Source organism: Neophocaena asiaeorientalis, unplaced genomic scaffold, assembly GCF_003031525.2.
Source record: "Neophocaena asiaeorientalis asiaeorientalis breed wild unplaced genomic scaffold, Neophocaena_asiaeorientalis_V1.1 scaffold30, whole genome shotgun sequence".
Taxonomy (NCBI): domain Eukaryota; kingdom Metazoa; phylum Chordata; class Mammalia; order Artiodactyla; family Phocoenidae; genus Neophocaena; species Neophocaena asiaeorientalis.
In genome coordinates, this window is record NW_020174923.1 from 1,978,831 (window position 1) to 1,989,303 (window position 10,473).

At 44.6% G+C, this 10,473-nt stretch overlaps 1 pseudogene; it reads right to left on the bottom strand.

Moving 5' to 3' along the window:
• Positions 1 to 5,352: 5,352 nt before the first annotated feature.
• On the bottom strand, positions 5,353 to 6,914 carry LOC112410156 (AMSH-like protease pseudogene; annotated as a pseudogene).
• Positions 6,915 to 10,473: the final 3,559 nt, after the last annotated feature.

Below are 10,473 nucleotides of genomic sequence, written 5' to 3' on the forward strand. Positions count from 1 at the left end.
AAGGGTGTATGGTGGTCCTTGCAGGACAGAGGAGAGGGGGAGAGGCAATAGAAAATAGGTAAGCCTTTGGGGCTGCGGAGAGGGAACGGCGATGGGTTATGATGTGAAGGGAGCTCAAGAAGTTAGCCCCACAGTTCTAAGTAGGAGAGGAGGGAACGGGCTGAAGGGTGATTTCTGGGAAAGGAGATGGTCCCATGGGATTGGCAATCAGGAAGTCCCCAGCCAAGGGCCTGGCTGAGCAAAAGCACAACTGGGCTTTCTTCTTACTCACCGTGGGCACCGTCTGTGTGGGAGAGCACGGCTGCAGTGAGTGAACAGCCCCTGGGATGTGCCTTTGTTCCCCAAACGGAACCGTTATTTCTGGGTTTTTTGCTTGAAAAAAGGGAGGGCAGGGAGCAAAAACTAACAGCCTTTCTAATATTCCTTGACTTACGTATTTCCTCTCAAGGGTAAGAAACAATGATATTTCACTGAAGAACTGGTGTCTTTGTCTTCACCCCCCTCCCCAATCTGTCATATTTTGGCTTCCAGAATAATCTTCCTAAAACACCAAAGCAAATCACAAGTTCTCCATAGATAATTGCTGGTCAACTGACATTTACAAAGACAGTAGCTTTCTATGCCTGCATTTGCAGACGTACCTTGAGCAAATGGTCTATTATTCAACACAATGTGGGGAGGTTCAACCATCGAGTTTCTGTTCCCTGGGACATGTGAAGACCAGCCGAGATTACAGACATGGGTTCATCAGATCAGCCAATCACCCTGGCTTCAGTGTTAGAGTATCTGGAAATGGAAAACAAAGCTTTATGGAAAACTTGGCTTGAAGCCTCACACAGCTTCATTTAATGCTCACCACCTCTGTTCTGTCCAGGACATTTTATCCCCATCGTGCGGCCGTGTAAACCCATCTTGAGAGACGTTGGATAAGTTTCTCAGGGTCCCAGGAGATGCTGTCTTCACTCAGTTCCCTCCACTAGATTCTCGGGTCACCATTTCATGCTGCCTCTCGCATTGCTGTAGTTCAAGGTTGGAAACAGAGCTGGAATCTTAAGCTCTACCTCATTGGCTAGAGAGGCAGGGCAGAGAGGAAAAGGCAGGATTGTGCCAAGAAGGCCATTGGTCAAGCTCAAAGGGGAGGCATGGAGTCCTGCAACTTTTCAAAAAGGTCCAAAGCTTTGCTTAACGTTTGCCAGGGTGCTACTCCAAGTAGAGTTGGCCCTCTGTATCAGTGGATTCCGCACGCGTGAATTCAACCAAACTTTGATCGAAAATATCCCCCCAAATTTAAATAAATAAGGAAATAAATGCCGGTTCCAAAAGGCAAAATTAGAATTTGCCACGTCAGTAACTATTTACATAGCACTTACTTTGTATTAGGTATTATAAGCAAGGTAGAGACGATTTGAAGTATTTAGGAGGGTGTGCCTAGGTTATGTGCAAATACTATGCCGTTTTACGTAAGGGATTTGATTTTGATATGGGGCAGGGGTCCTGGAACCAATCCCTGTGGGTACCCAGGGTCGACTGCACTAAAAACATCTTTTGCTCTCAAGCAAAGTGTTAACCTGTGCTCCTGGGTGGGAGTGGCTAGTTAATAAATGATGCTGTAGGACTCTGGGTTTCTTCCTGGTCTAGAGAGATGGCGTAGGGAGTGGTAACCATTCCCTGGAATACTTGTCCCTAGGAAAAATGTGATTTGCGAGGTCTTAGGACGGCAGGGCGACGGCTAAGAATCCAACGATGCGTGGTGAACAGCGCCATCTAGCGGTCCACAGTATTCGGTTCCAGGCTGGTGGGTGGATTTTGAAGGAAAGACTGACTTCAGGGGAAAGATCTGGGGATTTGATTCTAAAGCTTTGGAAGAAGAGTCCCCAGGCTCCCCATGTGTTCTTCCAAAGCCTCTTTACTGTCTGTACATCGAAAACACAGAGGCCTCACTCCCCACTTCCTGTGCTGGAGGAGACGTTTGGAAGGCGTTTGCATATTCACTCATTTGAAAAATGTTTATCAGGTGCCTATTATGTGCTTGCCACGGTTCCAGGTCCTGGGGATGCACCACGGGACAAAATCCTTAAAAATCCTGCCCAGGACTTCCCTGGTGGCGCAGTGGTTGACAGTCGGCCTGCCGATGCAGGGGACGCGGGTTCGTGCCCCGGTCTGGGAAGATCCCACATGCCGCGGAGCGGCTGGGCCCGTGAGCCACTGAGCCAGCGGGTCTGGAGCCTGTGCTCCGCAACGGGAGAGGCCACAACAGTGAGAGGCCCACGTACCGTAAAAAAAAAAAAAAAAAAAAATCCTGCCCAAAGATCTAAATAGACGTCTCTCCAGAGAAGACATACAGATGGCCAACAAGCACATGCAAATGTGCTCCACATCACTAATTATCAGAGAAATGCAAATCAAAACTACAATGAGGTATCACCTCACACCAGTCAGAATGGCCATCTACAAATAATAGATGCTGGAGCGGGTGTGGAGAAAAGGGAACCCTCCCACACTGCTGGTGGGGCTGTAAAGTGGTAGAGCCACTATGGAGAACAGTATGGAGGGTCCTTAAGAAACTAAAAATAGAACTACCATATGATCCAGCAATCCCACTCGTGGGCATATATCCTGAAAAACTATAATTTGAAAGGTTACATGCACCCCAATGTTCATTGCAACACTATTTACAATAGCCAAGACATGGAAGCAACCTAAGTGTCCATCAACAGAGGAATGGATAAAGGTGTGGTACATATGTATTGATACAATGGCATATTACTCAGCCATTAAAAAAGGATGAAGTCATGCCATTTGCAGCAACATGGATGGACCTAGAGATGATCACACTAAATGAAGTAAGCCAGACAGAGAAAAACAAATATCATATGACATCACTTATATGTGGAATCTAAAAAGAATGATACAAATGAACTTATTTACAAAACAGAAACAGACTCACAGACTTTGAAAACAAGTTTATGGTCACCAAAGGGGAAAGGTGGGCGGGAGGAATAAATCAGGAGTTTGGGATTAACATACATACACACTACTGGATATAAAATAGATAACAAGGACCTACTGTACAGCCCAGGGAACTCTACTCAGTATTCTGTGATAAGTTATATGGGAAGAGAATCTGAAAAACAATGGATACATGTCTATGTGTAACTGAATCACTGTGCTGTACACCCGAAACTAACACAACATTGTAAATCAGCTCTACTCCAACATAAAATAAAGATTAAATTTTAAAAAATAATAACATTTTAAAGATTTTTTTTAAAAATTAAAAAAGTTCAGCCCACATAGGCAGAAAGACCACAAAGAAAAAACTAAAGTGGAGAATACCTGAGATGGCATGAGTGCTGAGAAGAAAAATAAAACAGTGAAAGGGCGTCTGGAAGAGTTGAGGAGGGGGTTGATTTCACGGAGAGAAAGCAGGGAAGGCCTCCCTGGAAGATTCCCTTTGAACAAAGGCCTGAAGGAGAGGTGGGAACGGTTTCCGCAGGCCCCGTGGGGAAAAGCATTCCGGGCAGAGGGAAGGGAAGTGCTCACGAAACACGGTGGAGGCCAGGGTGGTTGGAACAGAGAGAGGAGGGGGCAGAATCCGTAGGCAAAGAGGTCAGAGTGGAAGTGCCCGGGGTGTGGGAGAAGTGCGAAAAACCACTGGACGCTCTGACGTACATCTGAACAGAATCAGGCATCTGTGTTGAGATAAACGGCCGGTATCTTGGGAGATTCGCAAGTCACCTCAGTGTGTTCAAAGCTCCCGAAAGCCCAGTAATGTGTTTATTTACCATTGTTTCACAGGCTTAGTTAGATCTCTCGTTTTCCAGGAACACTCACTAACTTGTGGGGCTTGAGAAAGTAAAAATCAGCCCCAATAAGCCAGCCCAGATGTTCCCGGTAGTCATAAACACGTCCAGTGCGAGGCCACAGCGCAGCTGCAAGGTGCCTGTGAGTGGCTCCTGTGTTCTTATCACCGCCTTCCCCAGCGGTGCTTTGTTCTTCTCACCCCCCGGGACAGAGACTTTGGAGATACCCAATGGTTAAAGCACGCCGCTTCAGGACCACCTCCAGCCCTGACCTGACTCCTGTTTCCCCTGCGCTTCCCACCTTAGAATCACTCAGCACAAACCCGGGTCCTACAGAAGCCCCTTCCCACGCAGCCTCTTACTGAGACACCCCATCTGGTGTATACCCGCCCTTGCTGCAGTAAGTGAATAAAACCAACACTGGGCGAACCTGGAGGTCTTTACCTCGAACGGTTAGCAGACCCCAGTGTTTCGTAGAGTAAAGTTGGAGAAGAGCTGGACAGAACGATTACTTCCTACAGTGAAGTTCCTCGAATCTAAAGCTGAAGCGTCGCATCCCACCTGAAATGTCCTGTGTACTCGTTGCAAAACAGTGCGTGGTCAATGAAAGGGTTGAGGACTGTCAAATATTTTAAAATTTTGTCAAATACTTTAGAAATAGTGAGTGGGTATTCTTTTCATTAGTTGTCTCTTGTCTGTCCGGTCCCTCCTGCTGCTAACATTTTTGGCTGAATATTTGTGCTACAGACCCTCTTGGCTTGACTGGGGGCTCTATACCCACCCCTCCTACCCGGGGCTTTTTTCAGACAACACTCGGATGTCCAGAGAAAGAGCAGAGTGGTTCTAGGCAAACAGGTCCACGTCCACACCTGAGTCACAGGGAGAGTGTACGCAAAGGTGATTCGCAAAATCGGGCTTGCGCCTTAGAAAGCTCATTGCAGAAGTCGAGGATGGAGCAGAGGCAGAGATCAGGCTGGAGACTGGTCCATCAATCCCAGCTTGAGGTGATGAGACCTGAACTCAGGTGACAGCTCAGGGTGTGGGGGGGGCGGTGTAGAAGTTTCAGGACTCACTGGCCTATTAGACCAGATGCTGGTGTCCATTGTGACAGCCCCAAAGTTTCGTTGTTCTTTTCCCGTACTTTTTCTGCTTTTAGTAAAATGGTCACTTATGTTTTCTCTGATCTTAGGTTAATGGGGTGAACTACACTGATTAATTTTTTTTAATTGAGGTGAAAGTCACATTCGGTTAAGCCTTTTGTTTGTTTGCAGCACAATTTATTATCTGGTCGTAGCGTTTGGGTGTGTTACTAGACATGGATTTAACACCGTTGTGACTTCTCTTGAGACAGAGCAACCCCAAAAGAAAAGTTCAAAATGTGCAAGAGCGATAAATACCAAACTTTCTGATCTACAAATGTGTGCATATAAAATGCCAGCCATTTCTGGAATCATCCAGCGACCACATGTTCACGGCTAGGTGTCTGGTGTTGGCAGTGCTAATTGTTGGAACGTGTCACATGCGTTGGCCCCAATTATTTTTATGTCATTTACCAAACATGTTTGCAGGGACGGGACAGCCTGGGGTCCCCGGGGGATGAAAGCCGTTCTTTTTACAAGCAGAAACCCCAAGCAGCTGGCTGCTCTGGTGAGCCTGAAGGTGTCACTGTCTTTATGCTTTGGTGAACAATCAACCGTCAATAGCCTCTGGCGACCAGGGCGGGACAAGACTGCAGTTTGGGTGGAATGTGTCTGGATCCATCCTGTTGACCCTAAACATGGAATAATTCTTCCATTTTCTCCATGTTGCAATAGTCTGGTCCCGCAGACTGCTCCGGCATGACCACATGGATAGCAGTAAATTCATCTTGTGTCCGTTTCCACAGGTTTCCGTTCCTCCTGCTGCATTAGATCTGCCAGCTGCAGCATGTGTGGCCAAGATCTCGTGATAAAACTGCACATCACAGCCCTTCAACGCTGGCGGCTGTGCAGCACTCAGTCAAGCAGCTGCTTTAAGGCCCTGTTTAGGGGAGGAGACTGAGTAGTGGAATTGATCGCATCCCTTTTTTTGCGCTGATCTGCAGATACATTCAGCAAGGAGTTGTTCTGGTGTGGGCGAAAGCAGGACAAAGCAGTCCCATGAATCTGCTCGTGAATCTGCTCTCAGAGAGCGGGGTCCGGGGAGTGGGGGGCTTGGGGGTGCGGTTCCCGGCTCCCCTTGTAACCTCGGGCTAATTCTTGCTTCTTGAGTTGATCCTCAAAAACCACAAACTGCTCCCATTCGAGCTCCTGCTGGCGCATCTGAGCAGTTTGCTTCCTTTCTGTCTCTGTCAATCGCAGAGGTGTCAGTTTTTTTTGAAAATTTCAGCTATTTGTTTTGCTTTGCAAATATTCTTGATATTGCATGTTATAGTTCTTTAAAAGGTCCCTTTTCAATTCATCTGTCCTTGGGAATGCAATCTCCTTCAGTTTCTTCATAATATCCTGCTTTTCAGGTACTCCACAGTTGCTGGTAATCTTAATACCTGGGAAACCTTCCTACAAACAAGATAATAAATTGATTATAAAGAACAAAGGCATTTGCCAAGTTTCCTTCCTTCAAATACACAAATGCCATCCTCTCCATCTCTATTCCAGATATCAAGTAGTGCCCCCTCCCAACAGACATGGAAAACAAACTTAACGTTACCAAAGGGGAAGGAAGGGAGGGGATAAATTAGGAGATTGGGATTGACGTGTACACACTATATATAAAACAGATAACTAATAAGGACCTACTGTAGAGCACAGGGAACTATACTCAACATTTTGTAATAACCTGTAATGGAAAAGAATCTGAAACAGGATCTATATATATGTATGTATGTATTACTGAATCACTTTGCTGTACACCTGAGACTAATACAATATTGTAAATCAACTATACTCCAATAAAAAAAATAATTACCAAAAAAAAGTAGTGGCCTGGAGTGATATTTTCTTTGATGGTAACATTACAACCGAGGTTACTCAGAACATGGACTCACTCTTCCGGGCTGAGGGAAACATCTTATTGTGAGGCATAGATAGCAGCTACTTTTTCCCCAGAATTCACAGAAAATTTCTGATCCATGTTGTCCTGTCTAAAAAATGAAGCTGTTCACTGTTTCTTCTCAATTACGTCATCATATTACTTCAATCTAATCAGAGATATAGTGGGCCATAAGAGTTAGGTCACCCATTTATTAGAAAAGGATGTAACTCAGGAACAGGCAGATGGAAGAGATGCTTCAGGCGAGGGATGTGGGAAGGGGCTCAGAGCTCCCCTACCCTTTCCACACGCTACGCTCCCAGCACCTCAACGTGTTCACCAACCTGGAAGCTCCAAAATTAACCTTTTTAAAGTGAACATTTCAGTGGCATTTAGTACGTTCACATTACTGTGCAACCATCCCCTGTACCCAGTTCTGGAACATTCCACCTGCTCCAAAAGAGAGCTCTGGGCCCATTAGGCAGTTACTTCCTACCCTCCCTGCCCCCATCTCCTGGCCATTGCCAGCCTGTTTTCTGTTTCTATGGAATTACCAATTCTGAATATTTCACATAAATGGGGGTCCTACCATATGTGACCTTCTGTGTCTGACCTCTTTCACTGAGCATAATACTTTCAAGCCTCATCCATGTTGGAGCATGTACAGTATTTCATTTCTTTTAATGGCTGAATGATAGTCCATTGAATGTATGTACCATAATTTGTTCATCCATTCATCAGCTGATGGACACTTGAGTTGTTTCCACCTCTTGGCTATTGTGGATAGTGCTACTCTGAATATGTGTGTACATGTAATTATTTGAGTACCTGTTTTGAATTCTCTTGGGTATAGACCTAGGAGTGGAGTTGCTGGGTTATATGATAATTCTATGTTTAAAATTTTGAGGAACTGCCAAACTATTTTCCACAGATGTGGAACCATTTGACAGTCCATAGCAATGTACGAGGGCTCCAATTTCTCCACGTCCTTGCCAACACTTGTTATTCTCCGTTTTTTGTTTTTTTTTTATTACTGTAGCAGGCCCCGTGGATGTGAAAAACACTGAAGTTTTGTGCCATGTCTGCACAATTGCAAACACCTGAGACGTCCAAGTAGTGCTGGATCCCCCAGCTGAGCCAAAGCTGCGCTATATTCTCAAGTTTCCCACATCTATTCTGGGTCACACTCTGGGCAACCAAGCTTTGTGTCACATAGAAAGTCGTTCAGCCTCAACACATAAATTCAAATGTGAATCCACGGGGCCAAGTCAAGGGACCAATATCTGAAGCAGGTCCTGCACTGCCGCCTCTGGCCTATTCTTTCCATTCTGATCTTTTATTCTCCAGGTAAATCCTCTTGATGCACCACTGATTCTCCAGATATGCTGGGATGCACTCCTCAGATAAGCTGGGGTATGGTTGCACCCCGGCTTTGGTTAGCCCGGGGATCTCTGCTCTGTAGGTTTCTTGTTAGGGTGGAAAGTAGTGCCAATCATAGCCGATACAGGAGGACAAATCGCTTTGGGAACCAGAGCCTTTGGTTCCTTTGGCTGTAAAGATGCTGCGTGACATCAAAGAAGGAACGTCTTAGAGGTAGCTACTACCTGTATCCCAGGCATAGGGTAGAAATATGGGATGGAGAGAGAGAGAGAGAGAGGGAGAGAGAGAGGGAACCAGATCATTGGTGAAGGGGTAGTGGCTGAAGCCATGAGATCAGGTAACGTGAAATGGAACATGTGTCAGTTGGTGAAGAACTGGAATGAAATGTCCTGGTTTGATGTTTGGAGTATTCCTTTAATTTTAGTTACGCTATCAGGAGGGAGGCTGGCTTGCATGCTGAGCTGGTCAGGGCAGCTCTAAGTCACACATTGCTGATGAGTGAGAACCTCTGTTATAAATGGAAATGTGAACTGTCAAGCGCTCCTTGGCTGAAACTACGTGCCGCACAGGATCGCCTATTTTCCTTATGGATTGCAAATAGACGCAGGGAATAAAAAGCTGGTGTGTTTTCCAAAAACACGACTGAGTTTTTTTTAAAACTGAAGTGGGTGTGATTTAGACGTTTCATGATTTCTCTGACACCAGAAACATCTTTTGGTGGGGTTCTAATTTCTTACGGAAGTTTGGTTCCAGAAGCTATTTAAGAGCCTAAAGGAAAGACATCAAGTGGATAAGATGTATCTTAAAATATTGAAAGTGGCAATTTCCTAGGTCCTCAGTTCTTCCCTTTCTGGTCTCTCCCCAGGGATCTGCTCCCACACTTGGCGGTTTAAGTCAGCCTCTATCTACAGTTGACCGTGGTCTGACCTCACTCTCTGGAATGCTCTGCCTGCCTCTGATTTTCACGGCATGTCAACATGCACTCCGATGGCATTCCTGACGATGGCATTCCTGACGGGGGATCTCTTTCTCCCGAGCTCTTGAAAGAATCCTGCTTCAGCGACTCCCAGGGAATGGTGGGAAAGGTGTTTTTTAAAAAGAGATTTGTCACACACCAAGGACAGCAGTCATTTACTTTGCACCCTTTTATGCATGGACTATTTGCATGGTAGGCTGTTCATTTCCATTCTCCTATTCTCCCAATCCATGAACATAGTATAGATTCTGAGGCCTTCTTGACCCAGGTCTGAAATTTCTCATGAACACATAGCCCAATGCCTTACACCCCCCAGGGATTCTTATCACATTAGCCTGTGTATTTCCTTCAGAGCAGTTGTCACAACCTGAAATTATCTTGTTTGTTTATTTGTTTACATGTTTACTATCTGCTCCATCTAGAAGGCAAGCTCCATGAGAGCAGGGTCTTCTCCCAGCATCTAGAGCAATGCTTGACCACATAGTAGGAGCTCATGAAATATTTGTTGAATGACTGACTTACAGAATCAATAATTTTAAAATCATATAAAACTTATTAATTAAATTTATAAATTTATAAAGTTAAACTTTCCATTAACTCATCATCAGTATCTTTTCTTGTCTCTCTTAAACAATGATATTGTCCAAATTTAATTGGTATTATGACCAAATGTCAATTAACTATATTAGTGGCTCTCAAATTTTTGGATTCCCTTGACACTCAACAATTATTGAGGGCTCCAAAGGGCTATTGTTTGTGTGGGTTATATCTATCATTATTTGGTGCAATAGAAATGAAAACTGAGAAGAGTTCAAAATATTTATTAATTCATTCATTACAAAACAATAAACCCATCATATATTGACATTAGTACCATATTTTTTTCTGTTTCCAAAACAAACAAAAAATGGGGAAGAGGGGCTTTGTTCTACATTTTTACAAATCTCTTTAATGTCTGGCTTAATAGAAGACAGCTGGATTATCATAGCTGCTTCTGCATTCAGCGTGTGGTGGCATCACATATCGTGTAGCCTTCAGCAAACCCCACTGTGCACTTATGAGAGAACAAGAGTGAAAAAGGTGAGTCATTCCTTGGTATTATTCTGAAAATAGTTTTGAGTTCACAGGTGCCTCAAGAGATTCTTGAGTGGTCCCAGGGATCCTTGAAGCACATTTTGAGAACAAATGAACAATATTAATGGAGAGGAATACTTTTCTTTGCCTCAAAACCCCTGAGTTTTCCTATTTGCTTAAATAAATAAATAAAACATTTAAAGTGTCTTTTTTAAAAAGTTACAAAATCCA